This window comes from Triticum aestivum, chromosome 3B, assembly GCF_018294505.1.
Source record: "Triticum aestivum cultivar Chinese Spring chromosome 3B, IWGSC CS RefSeq v2.1, whole genome shotgun sequence".
NCBI lineage: Eukaryota > Viridiplantae > Streptophyta > Magnoliopsida > Poales > Poaceae > Triticum > Triticum aestivum.
The window spans coordinates 741,229,164-741,245,829 of NC_057801.1; positions in this window are offsets into that span (position 1 = coordinate 741,229,164).

Here is a 16,666-nt window from a genome sequence, read left to right on the forward strand (position 1 = left end):
AGTTTCGGGGTCACCGGTATTGTACTGGGACCACCGGAAGGGTCCCGGGGGTCCACCGGGTGGGGCCACCTATCCCGGAGGGCCCCATGGGCTGAAGTGGGAGGGGAACCAGCCCCTAGTGGGCTGGTGCGCCCCCTGGGCCCCCCTCTGCGCCTAGGGTTGGAAACCCTAGGGGAGGGGCGCCTCCACTTGCCTTGGGGGGCACTCCACCCCCCTTGGCCGCCGCCCCCCTAGAGATCCCATCTCTAGGGCCGGCGCCCCCCTGGGGTTCCTATATAAAGAGGGGGGTGGTAGGGCAGCCGCACCCAACACCCTGGCGCCTCCCTCCCCTCCCTGGTACACCTCCTCCTCCCGTAGTTGCTTGGCGAAGCCCTGCCGGAGCCGTGCTGTATCCACCACCACGCCGTCGTGCTGCTGGATCTTCATCAACCTCTCCTTCCCCCTTGCTGGATCAAGAAGGAGGAGACGTCACGCTGACCGTACGTGTGTTGAACACGGAGGTGCCGTTCGTTCGGCGCTAGGATCTCCGGTGATTTGAATCACGACGAGAACGACTCCCTCAACCCCGTTCTCTTGAACGCTTCCGCACGCGATCTACAAGGGTATGTAGATGCACTCCTCTCTCTTGCTGCTAGATGAACTCATAGATTGATCTTGGTGAATGTAGGAAATTTTTTATTTTATGCAACGTTCCCCAACAGTGGTATCAGAGCTAGGTCTATGCGTAGTTCTCTATTGCACGAGTAGAACACAAATCTGTTGTGGGCGTAGATCTTGTCAACTTGCTTGCCACTACTAGTCTTATTTTGCTTCAGCGGTATTGTGGGATGAAGCGGCCCAAACCGACCTTGCACGTACACTTACGTGAGACAGGTTCCACCGACTAACATGCACTAGTTGCATAAGGTGGCTAGCGGGTGTCTGTCTCTCCCACTTTAGTTGGAGCGGATTCGATGAAAAGGGTCCTTATGAAGGGTAAATAGAAGTTGACAAAATCACGTTGTGGTTATTCGTAGGTAAGAAAACGTTCTTGCTAGAACCCAATTGCAGCCACGTAAAAGATGCAACAACAATTAGAGGACGTCTAACTTGTTTTTGCAGCAATTGCTATGTGATGTGATATGGACAAAAGTTGTGATGAATGATGAATGATATATTGTGATGTATGAGATCATGTTCTTGTAATAGGAATCACGACTTGCATGTCGATGAGTATGACAACCGGCAGGAGCCATAGGAGTTGTCTTAATTATTGTATGACCTGCGTGTCAATGATTTAACGCCATGTAATTACTTTACTTTATTGCTAAACCGTTAGCCATAGTAGTAGAAGTAATAGTTGGCGAGCAACTTCATGGAGACACGATGATGGAGATCATGATGATGGAGATCATGGTGTCATGCCGGTGACGAAGATGATCATGGAGCCCCGAAGATGGAGATCAAAGGAGCTATATGATATTGGCCATATCATGTCACTACTATATAATTGCATGTGATGTTTATTATGTTTATGCATCTTGTTTACTTAGAACGACGGTAGTAAATAAGATGATCCCTTATAATAATTTCAAGAAAGTGTTCCCCCTAACTGTGCGCCGTTGCTAAAGTTCGTCGTTTCGAAGCACCACGTGATGATCGGGTGTGATAGATCCTTACGTTCACATACAACGGGTGTAAGACAGTTTTACACATGCAAAAACACTTAGGGTTAACTTGACGAGCCTAGCATGTACAGACATGGCCTCGGAACACAGAGACCGAAAGGTCGAACATGAGTCGTATGGAAGATACGATCAACATGGAGATGTTCACCGATGATGACTAGTCCGTCTCACGTGATGATCGGACACGGCCTAGTCGACTCGGATCATGTAACACTTAGATGACTAGAGGGATGTCAAATCTGAGTGGGAGTTCATTAAATAATTTGATTAGATGAACTTAATTATCATGAACTTAGTCTAAAATCTTTGCAAAATATGTCTTGTAGATCAAATGGCCAACGCTCATGTCAACATGAACTTCAACGCGTTCCTAGAGAAAACCAAGCTGAAAGATGATGGCAGCAACTATACGGACTGGGTCCGGAACCTGAGGATCATCCTCATAGCTGCCAAGAAAGCATATGTCCTAGAAGGACCGCTAGGTGAAGCACCCATCCCAGAGAACCAAGACGTTATGAACGCTTGGCAGTCACGTGCTGATGATTACTCCCTCGTTCAGTGCGGCATGCTTTACAGCTTAGAACCGGGGCTCCAAAAGCGTTTTGAGCAACATGGAGCATATGAGATGTTCGAGGAGCTGAAAATGGTTTTCCAAGCTCATGCCCGGGTCGAGAGATATGAAGTCTCCGACAAGTTCTATAGTTGTAAGATGGAGGAAAACAGTTCTGTCAGTGAGCACATACTCAAAATGTCTGGGTTGCACAACCGCCTGTCCCAGCTGGACATTAACCTCCCGGACGAGGCGGTCATTGACAGAATCCTTCAGTCGCTCCCACCGAGCTACAAGAGCTTTGTGATGAACTACAATATGCAGGGGATGGTGAAAACTATTCCTGAAGTATTTTCAATGCTGAAGTCAGCAGAGGTAGAAATCAAGAAAGAACATCAAGTGTTGATGGTCAATAAAACCACCAAGTTCAAGAAGGGCAAGGGTAAGAAGAACTTCAAGAAGGACGGCAAAGATGTTGCCGCGCCCGGTAAGCCAGTTGCCGGGAAGAAGTCAAAGAATGGACCCAAGCCTGAGACTGAGTGCTTTTATTGCAAAGGGAAGGGTCACTGGAAGCGGAACTGCCCCAAATACTTAGCGGACAAGAAGGCCGGCAACACTAAAGGTATATTTGATATACATGTAATTGATGTGTACCTTACCAGTACTCGTAGTAACTCCTGGGTATTTGATACCGGTGCCGTTGCTCACATTTGTAACTCACAGCAGGAGCTGCGGAATAAGCGGAGACTGGCGAAGGACGAGGTGACGATGCGCGTCGGGAATGGTTCCAAGGTCGATGTGATCGCCGTCGGCACGCTACCTCTACATTTACCTACGGGATTAGTTTTAAACCTCAATAATTGTTATTTAGTGCCAAGTTTGAGCATGAACATTGTATCTGGATCTCGTTTAATGCGAGATGGCTACTCATTTAAATCCGAGAATAATGGTTGTTCTATTTATATGAGAGATATGTTTTATGGTCATGCCCCGATGGTCAATGGTTTATTCTTAATGAATCTCGAACGTAATGTTACACATATTCATAGTGTGAATACCAAAAGATGTAAAGTTGATAACGATAGTCCCACATACTTGTGGCACTGCCGCCTTGGTCACATTGGTGTCAAGCGCATGAAGAAGCTCCATGCTGATGGACTTTTAGAGTCTCTCGATTATGAATCATTTGACACATGCGAACCATGCCTCATGGGCAAAATGACCAAGACTCCGTTCTCCGGAACAATTGAGCGAGCAACCAACTTATTGGAAATCATACATACTGATGTGTGTGGTCCAATGAGCGTTGAGGCTCGCGGAGGATATCGTTATGTTCTCACTCTCACTGATGACTTAAGTAGATATGGGTATGTCTACTTGATGAAACACAAGTCTGAGACCTTTGAAAAGTTCAAGGAATTTCAGAGTGAAGTAGAGAATCAACGTGACCGAAAGATAAAATTCTTACGATCAGATCGTGGAGGAGAATATTTAAGTCACGAATTTGGTACGCACTTAAGAAAATGCGGAATCGTTTCACAACTCACGCCGCCTGGAACACCTCAGCGTAATGGTGTGTCCGAACGTCGTAATCCCACTCTATTGGATATGGTGCAATCTATGATGTCTCTTACCGATTTACCGCTATCATTTTGGGGATACGCTCTAGAGACAGCTACATTCACTTTAAATAGGGCTCCGTCTAAATCCGTTGAGACGACACCGTATGAATTATGGTTTGGAAAGAAACCTAAGCTGTCGTTTCTAAAAGTTTGGGGATGCGATGCTTATGTCAAGAAACTTCAACCTGAAAAGCTCGAACCCAAGTCGGAAAAATGCGTCTTCATAGGATACCCTAAGGAAACCATTGGGTATACCTTCTACCTTAGATCCGAAGGCAAGATCTTTGTTGCCAAGAACGGATCCTTTCTGGAAAAAGAGTTTCTCTCGAAAGGAGTAAGTGGGAGGAAAGTAGAACTCGATGAAGTACTACCTCTTGAACCGGAAAGTAGTGCAGCTCAGGAAAATGTTCCTGTGGTGCCTACACCGACTGGAGAGGAAATTAATGATGATGATCAAGGTACTTCGGATCAAGTTGCTACTGAACTTCGTAGGTCCACAAGGACACGTTCCACACCAGAGTGGTATGGCAACCCTGTCCTGGAAATCATGTTGTTAGACAACGGTGAACCTTCGAACTATGAAGAAGCGATGGCGGGCCCAGATTCCAACAAATGGCTTGAAGCCATGCAATCCGAGATAGAATCCATGTATGAAAACAAAGTATGGACTTTGACAGACTTGCCCGATGATCGGCGAGCGATAGAAAACAAATGGATCTTTAAGAAGAAGACGGACGCGGATGGTAATGTTACCATCTATAAAGCTCGACTTGTCGCTAAGGGTTATCGGCAAGTTCAAGGGGTTGACTACGATGAGACTTTCTCTCCCGTAGCAAAGCTGAAGTCCGTCCGAATCATGTTAGCAATTGCCGCATACTATGATTATGAGATATGGCAGATGGACGTCAAAACGGCATTCCTTAACGGCTATCTTAAGGAAGAACTGTATATGATGCAGCCGGAGGGTTTTGTCGATCCTAAGAATGCTAACAAGGTATGCAAGCTCCAGCGATCCATTTATGGGCTGGTGCAACCATCTCGGAGTTGGAACATTCGCTTTGATGAGATGATCAAAGCGTTTGGGTTTATGCAGACTTATGGAGAAGCCTGCGTTTACAAGAAAGTGAGTGGGAGCTCGGTAGCATTTCTCATATTATATGTAGATGACATACTTTTGATGGGAAATGATATAGAACTTTTGGACAGCATTAAGGCCTACTTGAATAAGTGTTTTTCAATGAAGGACCTGGGAGAAGCTGCTTACATATTAGGCATCAAGATCTATAGGGATAGATCGAGACGCCTCATAGGTCTTTCACAAACCACATACCTTGATAAGATTTTGAAGAAGTTCAAAATGGATCAGTCCAAGAAAGCGTTCTTGCCTGTATTGCAAGGTGTGAGATTGAGCTTGGCTCAATGCCCGACCATGGCAAAAGATAAAGAAGAGATGAGTGTCATCCCCTATGCCTCGGCCATAGGATCTATTATGTATGCCATGCTGTGTACCAGACCTGATGTAAAACTTGTCGTAAGTTTGGTAGGTAGGTACCAAAGTAATCCCGGCAAGGAACACTGGACAGCGGTCAAGAATATCCTGAAGTGCCTGAAAAGGACAAAGGACATGTTTCTCGTTTATGGAGGTGACGAAGAGCTCGTCGTAAAGGGTTACGTCGACGCTAGCTTCGACACAGATCTGGATGACTCTAAGTCACAAACCAGATACATGTATATGTTGAATCGTGGAGCAGTAAGCTGGTGCAGTTACAAGCAGAGCATCATGGCGGGATCTACATGTGAAGCGGAGTACATGGCAGCCTCGGAGGCAGAACATGAAGCAATATGGATGAAGGAGTTCATCACCGACCTAGGAGTCATACCAAATGCGTCGGGGCCAATCACTCTCTTCTATGACAACACTGGAGCTATTGCCCTTGCCAAGGAGCCCAGGTTTCACAAGAAGACCAGGCACATCAAGCGCTGTTTCAACTCCATCCGTGAAAATGTTCAAGATGGAGACATAGATATTTGCAAAGTACATACGGATCTGAATGTCGCAGATCCATTGACTAAACCTCTTCCACGAGCAAAACATGATCAACACCAGAACTCTATGGGTGTTCGATTCATCACAATGTAACTAGATTATTGATTCTAGTGCAAGTGGGAGCCTGTTGGAAATATGCCCTAGTGGCAATAATAAAAGGATTATTATTATATTTCCTTGTTCATGATAATTGTCTTTTGTTCATGCTATAATTGTATTATCCGAAAATCGTAATACGCGTGTGAATACATAGACCACAATATGTCCCTAGTGAGCCTCTAGTTGACTAGCTCGTTGATCAACAGATAGTCATGGTTTCCTGACTATGGACATTGGATGTCATTGATAACGGGATCACATCATTAGGAGAGTGATGTGATGGACAAGAGCCAATCCTAAGCATAGCACAAAGATCGTGTAGTTTATTTGCTAGAGCTTTTCCAATGTCAAGTATCTTTTCCTTAGACCATGAGATCGTGTAACTCCCGGATACCGTAGGAGTGCCTTGGGTGTACCAAACGTCACAACGTAACTGGGTGACTATAAAGGTGCACTACAGGTATCTCCGAAAGTGTCTATTGGGTTGACACGGATCGAGACTGGGATTTGTCACTCCGTATGACGGATACGTATCTCTGGGCCCACTCAATAATGCATCATCATAATGAGCTCAAAGTGACCAAGTGTCTGGTCACGGGATCATGCATTACGGTACGAGTAAAGTGACTTGCCGGTAACGAGATTGAATGAGGTATTGGGATACCAACGATCGAATCTCGGGCAAGTAACGTACCGATTGACAAAGGGAATTGTATACGGGGTTGCTTGAATCCTCGACATCGTGGTTCATCCGATGAGATCATCGAGGAGTATGTGGGAGCCAACATGGGTATCCAGATCCCGCTGTTGGTTATTGACCGGAGAGCCGTCTCGGTCATGTCTACATGTCTCCCGAACCCGTAGGGTCTACACACTTAAGGTTCGGTGACGCTAAGGTTGTATGAATATGAGTATGCAGCAAACCGAAAGTTGTTCGGAGTCCCGGATGAGATCCCGGACGTCACGAGGAGTTCTGGAATGGTTCGGAGGTAAAGAATTATATATAGGAAGTGCAGTTTCGGCCATCGGGAGAGTTTCGGAGGTCACCGATATTGTACCGGGACAACCGGAAGGGTCCCAGGGGTCCACCAGGTGGGGCCACCTATCCCGAAGGGCCCCATGGGCAAGTGGGAGGGGAACCAGCCCCTAGTGGGCTGGTGCGCCCCCCTGGGCCCCCCTCTGCGCCTATGGTTGGAAACCCTAGGGGAGGGGCCGCCTCCACTTGCCTTGGGGGGCACTCCACCCCCCTTGGCCGCCCCCTAGAGATCCCATCTCTAGGGCCGGTGCCCCCCTGGGGTCCTTATATAAAGGGGGGGTGGGAGGGCAGCCGCACCCAACACCCTGGCGCCTCCCTCCCCTTCCTGCTACACCTCCTCCTCCCGTAGTTGTTTGGCGAAGCCCTGCCGGAGCCCTGCTGCATCCACCACCACGCCGTCGTGCTGCTGGATCTTCATCAACCTCTCCTTCCCCCTTGGTGGATCAAGAAGGAGGAGACGTCACGCTGACCGGGGGGTTATCGGAACCCCCTGGGGGGTTTATTGGGCCTCATGGGCCCTATTGGAGAAGAGGTGGGGCGGCCAGGGCAGGTCGCGCGCCCCTCCCCCTCTAGTCCAAATTGGACAAGGAGGGGGCGCCGCCCCCCTTTCCTTCCTCTCCTCTCAACCTTCCTTCCGCTCTCCTACTCCTAGAAGGAAAAGAGGAGTCCTACTCCCGGTGGGAGTAGGACTCCCCCCGTGGCGCGCCCTCCTCCAGGCCGGTCGCCTCCCCCCTTGCTCCTTTATATACGGGAGCAGGGGGCACCTCTAGAGACACAAGTTGATCTATTGATCTATTCCAGCCGTGTGCGGTGCCCCCTCCACCATATTCCACCTCGATCATATCGTAGCGGTGCTTAGGCGAAGCCCTGCATCGATAGCAACATCATCACCGACACCACGCCGTCGTGCTGACGAAACTCTCCCGTGAAGCTCTGCTGGATCGGAGTTCACGGGACGTCATCGAGCTGAACGTGTGCTGAACTCGGAGGTGCCGTACGTTCGGTACTTGGATCGGTCGGATCGTGAAGACGTACGACTACATCTACCACGTTGTGCTAACGCTTCCGCTTTCGGTCTACGAGGGTACGTGGACAACACTCTCCCCTCTCGTTGCTATGCATCACCATGATCTTGCGTGTGCGTGGGAAAATTTTGAAATTACTACGTTCCCCAATAGTGGCATCCGAGCCAGGTTTATGCGTAGATGTTATATGCACGAGTAGAACACAAGTGAGTTGTGGGCGATACAAGTCATACTGCTTACCAACATGTCATACTATGGTTCTGCGGTATAGTTGGATGAAGCGGCCCGGACCGACATTACGCATACGCTTACGTGAGACTGGTTCTACCGACATGCTTTGCACATAGGTGGCTGGCGGGTGTCAGTTTCTCCAACTTTAGTTGAACCGAGTGTGGCTACGCCCGGTCCTTGTGAAGGTTAAAACATCACTAACTTGAAAAAGTATCATTGTGGTTTTGATGCGTAGGTAAGAACGGTTCTTGCTCAGCCCGTAGCAGCCACGTAAAACTTGCAACAACAAAGTAGAGGACGTCTAACTTGTTTTTGCAGGGCATATTGTTATGTGATATGGTCAAGACGTGATGCTATATTTTATTGTATGAGATGATCATGTTTTGTAACCAAGTTATCGGCAACTGGCCGAAGCCATATGGTTGTCATTTTATTGTATGCAATGCTATTGCCCTGTAATTGCTTTAGTTTATCACTAAGCAGTAGCGATAGTCGTAGAAGCAATAGGTGGCGAGACGACAATGATGCTACGATGGAGATCAAGGTGTCGCGCCGGTGATGATGGTGATCATGACGGTGCTTTGAAGATGGAGATCACAAGCACAAGATGATGATGGCCATATCATATCACTTATATTGATTGCATGTGATGTTTATCCTTTATGCATCTTATTTTGCTTTGATTGATGGTAGCATTATAAGATGATCTCTCACTAAATTTTCAAGGTATAAGTGTTCTCCCTGAGTATGCACCGTTGCAAAAGTTCTTCTTGCCGAGACACCACGTGATGATCGGGTGTGATAAGCTCTACGTTCAAATACAACGGGTGTAAGACAGTTTTACACACGCAGAATACTCAGGTTAAACTTGACGAGCCTAGCAAATGCATATATGGCCTCAGAACACTGAGACCGAAAGGTCGAGCGTGAATCATATAGTAGATATTATCAACATAGTGATGTTCACCATTGAAAACTACTCCATCTCACGTGATGATCAGACATGGTTTAGTTGATTTGGATCACATGATCGCTTAGATGATTAGAGGGATGTCTATCTAAGTGGGAGTTCTTAAGTAATATGATTAATTGAACTTTAATTTATCATGAACTTAGTACCTGATAGTATTTTGCTTGTCTATGCTGTTGTAGATAGATGGCCCGTGTTGTTGTTCCGTTGAATTTTAATGTGTTTCTTGAGAAAGCAAAGTTGAAAGATGATGGTAGCAGTTACACAGACTAGGTCCGTAACTTGAGGATTATCCTCATTGCTGCATAGAAGAATTACAGCCTGGAAGCACCGCAGGGTGCCAGGCCTGCTGCAGATGCAACTACAGATGTTGTGAACGTCTGGAAGAGCAAAGCTGATGACTAATCGACTTTAGTGTGCCATTCTTTACAGCTTAGAACCGGGACTTCAACGATGTTTTGAACGTCATGGAGCATATGAGATGTTCTAGGAGTTGAAGTTAATATTTCAAGCAAATGCCCGGATTGAGACCTACGAAGTCTCCAATAAGTTATATAGCTGCAAGATGGAAGAGAATAGTTCTATCAGTGAACATATACTTAGAATGTCTGTGTATAATAATCACTTGATTCAACTGGGAGTTAATCTTCCTGATGATAGTGTCATTGACAGAATTCTTCAATCACTGCCACCAAGCTACAAGATCTTCGTGATGAACTATAATATGCAAGGGATGAACAAGACTATTCCCGAGCTCTTCGTGATGCTAAAAGCTGCGGAAGTAGAAATCAAGAAGGAGCATCAAGTGTTGGTGGTCAACAAGACCACCAGTTTCAAGAAAAAGGGTAAAGGGAAGAAGAAGGGAAACTTCAAGAAGAACAGCAGGAGAAGAAACCTAAGTCTGGACCTAAGCCTGAGACTGAGTGCTTCTACTGCAAAGGGACTGGTCACTGGAAGCGGAACTGCCCCAAGTATTTGGCGGATAAGAAGGATGGCAAGGTGAACAAAGGTATATGTGATATACATGTTATTGATGTGTACCTTAGTAATGCTTGCAGTAGCACCTGGGTATTTGATATTGGTTCTGTTGCTAATATTTGCAACTCAAAACAGGGACTACGGATTAAGCGAAGATTGGCTAAGGATGAGGTGATGATGCGCGTGGGAAATAGTTCCAAAGTAGATGTGATCGCGATGGGCACACTACCTGTACATCTACCTTCGGGATTAGTTTTAGACCTGAATAATTGTTATTTGGTGCCAGCATTGAGCATGAACATTATATCTGGATCTTGTTTGATGTGAGACGGTTATTCATTTAAATCAGAGAATAATGGTTGTTCTATTTATATGAGTAATATCTTTTATGGTCATGCACCCTTGAAGAGTGGTCTGTTTTGTTGAATCTCGATAGTAGTGATACAAATATTCATAATGTCGAAGCCAAAAGATGCATAGTTGATAATGATAGTGCAACTTATTTGTGGCACTTCCTTTTGGGTCATATTGGTGTAAAGCGCATGAAGAAACTCCATACTGATGGACTTTTGGAATCACTTGATTATGAATCACTTGGTACTTGCGAACCATGCCTTATGAGCAAGATTATTAAAATGCCGTTCTTCGGAACTATGGAGCGAGCAACAGATTTATTGGAAATCATATGTACTAATGTATGTGGTCCAATGAATATTGAGGCTCGCCGCGTGTATCATTATTTTCTCACCTTCATAGATGATTTGAGCAGATATGAGTATATCTACTTAATGAAACATAAGTATGAAACATTTGAAAAGTTCAAAGAATTTTAGAGTGAAGTGGAAAATCATCATAACAAGAAAATAAAGTTTCTACGATCTGATCGTGGAGGAGAATATTTGAGTTACGAGTTTGGTCTACATTTGAAACAATGCGGAATAATTTCGCAACTCACGCCACCCGGAACACCACAACGTAATGGTGTGTCCGAACGTTGTAATCGTACTTTACTAGATATGGTGCAACATATGATGTCTCTTACTTATTTACCACTATCATTTTGGGGTTATGCTTTAGAGATAGCTGCATTTACGTTAAATAGGGCACCATTGAAATCCGTTGAGATGACGCCTTATGAACTGTGGTTTGGCAGGAAACCAAAGTTGTCGTTTCTTAAAGTTTGGGGCTCCGATGCTTATGTGAAAAATCTTCAACCTGATAAGCTCGAACCCAAATCGGAAGAATGTGTCTTGATAGGATACCCAAAGGAGACTGTTGGGTACACCTTCTGTCACAGATCCGAAGGCAAGATATTTGTTGCTAAATTTGGATCCTTTCTAGAGAAGGATTTTCTCTCAAAAGAAGTGAGTGGGAGGAAAGTAGAACTTGATGAGGTAACTGTACCTACTCCCTTATTGGGAAGTGTTCATCATAGAAATCTGTTCATGTGACGCCTACACCAATTAGTGAGGAAGCTAATGATGATGATCATGAAACTTCAGATCAAGTTACTACCAAACCTTGTAGGTCAACTAGAGTAAGATCCGCACCAGAGTGGTATGGTAATCCTATTCTGGAAGTTATGTTACTTGACCATGACGAATCTACGAACTATGAGGAATCGATGATGAGCCTAGATTCCTCAAAATGGCTTGAAGCCATGAAATCTGAGATGGGATCCATGTATGAGAACAAAGTGTGGACTTTGGTTGACTTGCCCGATGATCAGTAAGATATCGAGAATAAATGGATCTTCAAGAAGAAGACTGATGATGATGGTAATGTTACTGTCTACAAAGCTCGACTTGTTGCGAAAGGTTTTCAACAAGTTCAAGGGGTTGACTACGATGAGACTTTCTCACCCGTAGCGATGCTTAAGTCTATCCGAATCATGTTAGCAATTGCTGCATTTTATGATTATGAAATTTGGCAAATGGATGTCAAAACTGCATTCCTGAATGGATTTCTGGAAGAAGAGTTGTATAGGATGCAACCAGAAGGTTTTGTCGATCCGAAAGGTGTTGACAAAGTGTGCCAGCTCCAGCGATCCATTTATGGACTGGTGCAAGCCTCTCGGAGTTGGAATAAACACTTTGATAGTGTGATCAAAGCATATGGTTTTATACAGACTTTTGGAGAAGCTTGTATTTACAAGAAAGTGAGTGGGAGCTCTGTAGCATTTCTGATATTATATGTGGACGACATATTGTTGATTGGAAATGATATGGAATTTCTGGATAGCATAAAAGGATACTTGAATAAAAGTTTTTCAATGAAAGACCTCGGTGAAGCTGCTTATATATTGGGCATCAAGATCTATAGAGATAGATCAAGACGCTTAATTGGACTTTCACAAAGCACATACCTTGATAAAGTTTTGAAGAAGTTCAAAATGGATCAAGCAAAGAAAGGGTTCTTGCCTGTATTACAAGGTGTGAACTTGAGTAAGACTCAATGCCCGACCACTGCAGAAGATAGAGAGAAAATGAAAGATGTTCCCTATGCTTCAGCCATAGGGTCTATCATGTATGCAATGTTGTGTACCAGACCTGATGTTTGCCTTGCTATTAGTTTAGCAGGGAGGCACCAAAGTAATCCAGGAGTGGATCACTTGACAGCGGTCAAGAACATCCTGAAATACCTGAAAAGGACTAAGGATATGTTTCTCATTTATGGAGGTGACAAAGAGCTAGTTGTAAATGGTTACGTCGATGCAAGCTTTGACACTGATCCGGACGATTCTAAATTGCAAACCGGATACGTGTTTATATTGAACGATGGAGCTGTCAGTTGGTGCAGTTCTAAACAAAGTGTCGTGGCGGGATCTACATGTGAAGTGGAATACATAGCTGATTCGGAAGCAGCAAATGAAGGAGTCTCGATGAAGGAGTTCATATCTGATCTAGGTGTCATACGTAGCGCATCGGGCCCAATGAAAATCTTTTGTGACAATACTGGTGCAATTGCATTGGCAAAGGAATCCAAATTTCACAAGAGAACCAAGCACATCAACAAACGCTTCAATTCCATCCAGGATCAAGTAGATTTTCGTTGTCCTATCGGTGATTGGTGAATTGCTATGATTGGTTTGAGTTGCATGTTTTATTATTGGTGCTGTCCTATGGTGCCCTCCGTGTCGCGCAAGCGTGAGGGATTCCCGCTATAGGGTGTTGCAATGCGTTCATGATTTGCTTATAGTGGGTTGCGTCAGTTACTGAAACACAAACCCGAGTAAGTAGGTTGTTGCGTATGGGATAAAGAGGACTTGATGCTTTAATGCTATGGTTGGGTTTTACCTTAATGATCTTTAGTAGTTGCGGATGCTTGCTAGAGTTCCAATCATAAGTGCATATGATCCAAGTAGAGAAAGTATGTTAGCTTATGCCTCTCCCTCAAATAGAATTGCAATAGTGATTACCGGTCTAGTAACATAGTCAATTGCTTAGGGACACTTTCACAACTCCTACCACCACTTTTCCACACTCGCTTTATTTACTTTATTGCTTATTTATCTAAACAGCCCCTAGTTTATATTTACGTGTTCTTTATTATCTTGCAAGTCTATCCAACAACACCTACAAAGTACTTCTAGTTTCATACTTGTTCTAGGTAAAGCGAACGTCAAGCGTGCGTAGAGTCATATCAGTGGCCGATAGGACTTGAGAGAGTATTTGTTCTACCTTTAGCTCCTCGTTGGGTTCGACACTCTTACTTATCGAAAGAGGCTACAATTATCCCCTACACTTGTGGGTTATCATCCCTCCATTCCCGTGCCCATCTGCTCTCTATCCTTTGTATGCGCACCTTGCGCTGATTTTTGTCCTCCCTGCCAAATTTGGCCTTGTCAGGAGTGCAATAATCCTTGTATATGTCATCAGGGATCTCGAAAGTAGTATTGACCTCAAGCCTCTTTCCACCCTTCTGTAGCTTCTTACCATCAGCCATTTTCTTCAGCTGAGGAATTTGAACAATGGAATTCTCTGAAGATGTATGCAACTTTTCTTCGAGGAACGCTCCAAATGAGTTAAGTTGATGAGAACCTAGTGATTCAGCAGCAGACATGAGTACCTGTGAACAGACTATAGTTGCGAGGAATTTGGAGATGTCATATGCGTTCTCAGAAGATTTTTCAAAAAAGAATAAGTTTGAGGAATTTGACCAGATGAGTCTTGAAGAATTTCACTAAGCGTTCTTTGTCTTAGGTTCCAGAGTTGTATAGATCGAAGATCCACACAATTGAGGAATCTTGAAGAAAAATTATTGCTTAGAGAAATGAATCAAGAGCAGATGACATGTGAGGTGTTCAGTGTATGAAGATTTGAAGAATAAACACCTTTGAAGATTTTTAAGAAAACTTTTGAATCAAAGAGGGCAGTAAAAGTAACTTTTAATTACCCTTTATGAAGAATACGATGAACTGGGAAGTGTAGATGTGAAGTTCGTCAGTTCAGATCTTCCACGCCCTAACTTGGTAGAGGAAAACAGCTACGGCGGCGGCGGAGTGAAGAAATCCGCAGCCGGCGCGAGTACGACGGCGATGAGGTCGAGGCAGTGAAGCTCTTCCTCACCGGCGATGATGAAGTAGCAGCGGTGCTAGGGTTTGAGAATCTCGAGCGGGAGTGAGAACGAGCAGAGTAAAAACGAAGTGAGGAAGGGGAGGGGGTATTTATAGTCGGAGTGAAAAACTGTACGCTCGAGGAAATTGGACGAACGTGCCCCTGACCCTTCTCATTCGCTTGACATGTGTTACCCATGTACTGAGAGGTGGCGATCGTGTGAGATCGTGGGTGAATAGATAAGTATTATCGTCGGATGCGGAGCGGTTTGAGCGGCAAAGCCGAAAATTTAGATAAGATAGTTCCGTTCGCAAATTCTTCAGCTGACAAGGACACAGTGAAGATTTTGAACGAGTTTCAAATAGAACGCACATGAAGAATTTGTGAAAAGATTGGGTTGAGTTTAGAATAGAGGGGGAAGGGTCCGATCACATTCACTTAGAAGAAAAAGCAGCTTGAAGAAATAGCAATAAGTGAATGTTGTAGAGGACATAAACTCATATATATATATAGCCAATAAAGAAAAACTACGGAGACAGTGAAGATAATGCAAAGTTGAAGAATTTGAACAACTAAGGAATTTCAAAAACTGAGGAAAAACTCAAATTGAAGATTTTCAACTTTTGGTGGTGGCGTGACCCACCATATAAGAATGATGATTTCAGACACCTCGTACAATTGTCGTAGGGCTGTGAGAATCAAATTCTTTGTTAATTTCTTCACACTTAGAGTGATAGTCTTCATTGATTGAAGAAAAACGTTTCTTCGCGTGTTGCATATCTAAGTCATCAATTTTGCATAACTGTTAGGATGAGTGTCCTTTTCAAAGAACATTCGAAGATCCTAGGATATTTAGCTCACACCTCAACTTGCTAAATCTCTTCTCATCCAAGGGCTTTGTGAAGATATCGGCTAGCTGTTCTTCAGTCCGTACATGCTCAATAGAGATGTCGCCCTTCCACACATGATCATGAAGAAAATGATGGCGAATTTGGATGTGCTTTGTCTTCGAGTGTTGAACTGGGTTGTGAGCAATCTTGATTGCACTCTCATTGTCACAGTAGAGAGGCACATTCTTCATGTTGATGCCGTAGTCCTTGCGAGTTTGCTTCATCCATAGCAATTGAGCACAGCAAGAACCAGCAGCAATGTACTCAGCTTCAGCTGTAGATAGTGATACGCAATTCTGTTTCTTCGAGGACCAACAGACCAAAGATCGTCGGAGGAAATGGCATGTGCCAGATGTTGACTTGTGGTCCACACGATCACCAGCATAGTCAGAGTCTGAATATCCAATGAGATCAAAAGCCAAGCCCTTGGGGTACCATAATCCAAGTGTTGGTGTCTGAGCTAGATATCAAAGAATATGCTTCACAGCCTTATGGTGTGCTTCCTTCGGTGTAGCTTGAAATCGGGCACACATGCAAACACTAAGCATAATATCTGGCCTAGATGCACATAAATACAATAAAGAGCCAATCATGGAGAGTTATACCTTTTGATCAAAGTCGATACCATTTTCATTAGTGCATAGATGGCCACTTGTGGGCATAGGAATTTTGACCCCTTTGCAATCTTGCATGCCGAATTTTCTCAATACATCTTTGAGGTATTTCTCCTGAGATATGAATATGCCATTGCGCTGTTGACGAATTTGAAGACCTAAAAAGAATTTCAATTCTCCCATCATAGACATTTGATATTCTTCACTTATCATATAGGCAAATTCATCACTGTAACGTTGGTCAGTACAGCCAAAAATGATATCATCAACATAAATTTGGCACACAAACAATTCACTGTCATAAGATTTAGTGAAAATAGTTGGGTCGAGTGAACCGGGTTTGAAGCCTTTCTTCATGAGGAATTCCTTCAAAGTATCATA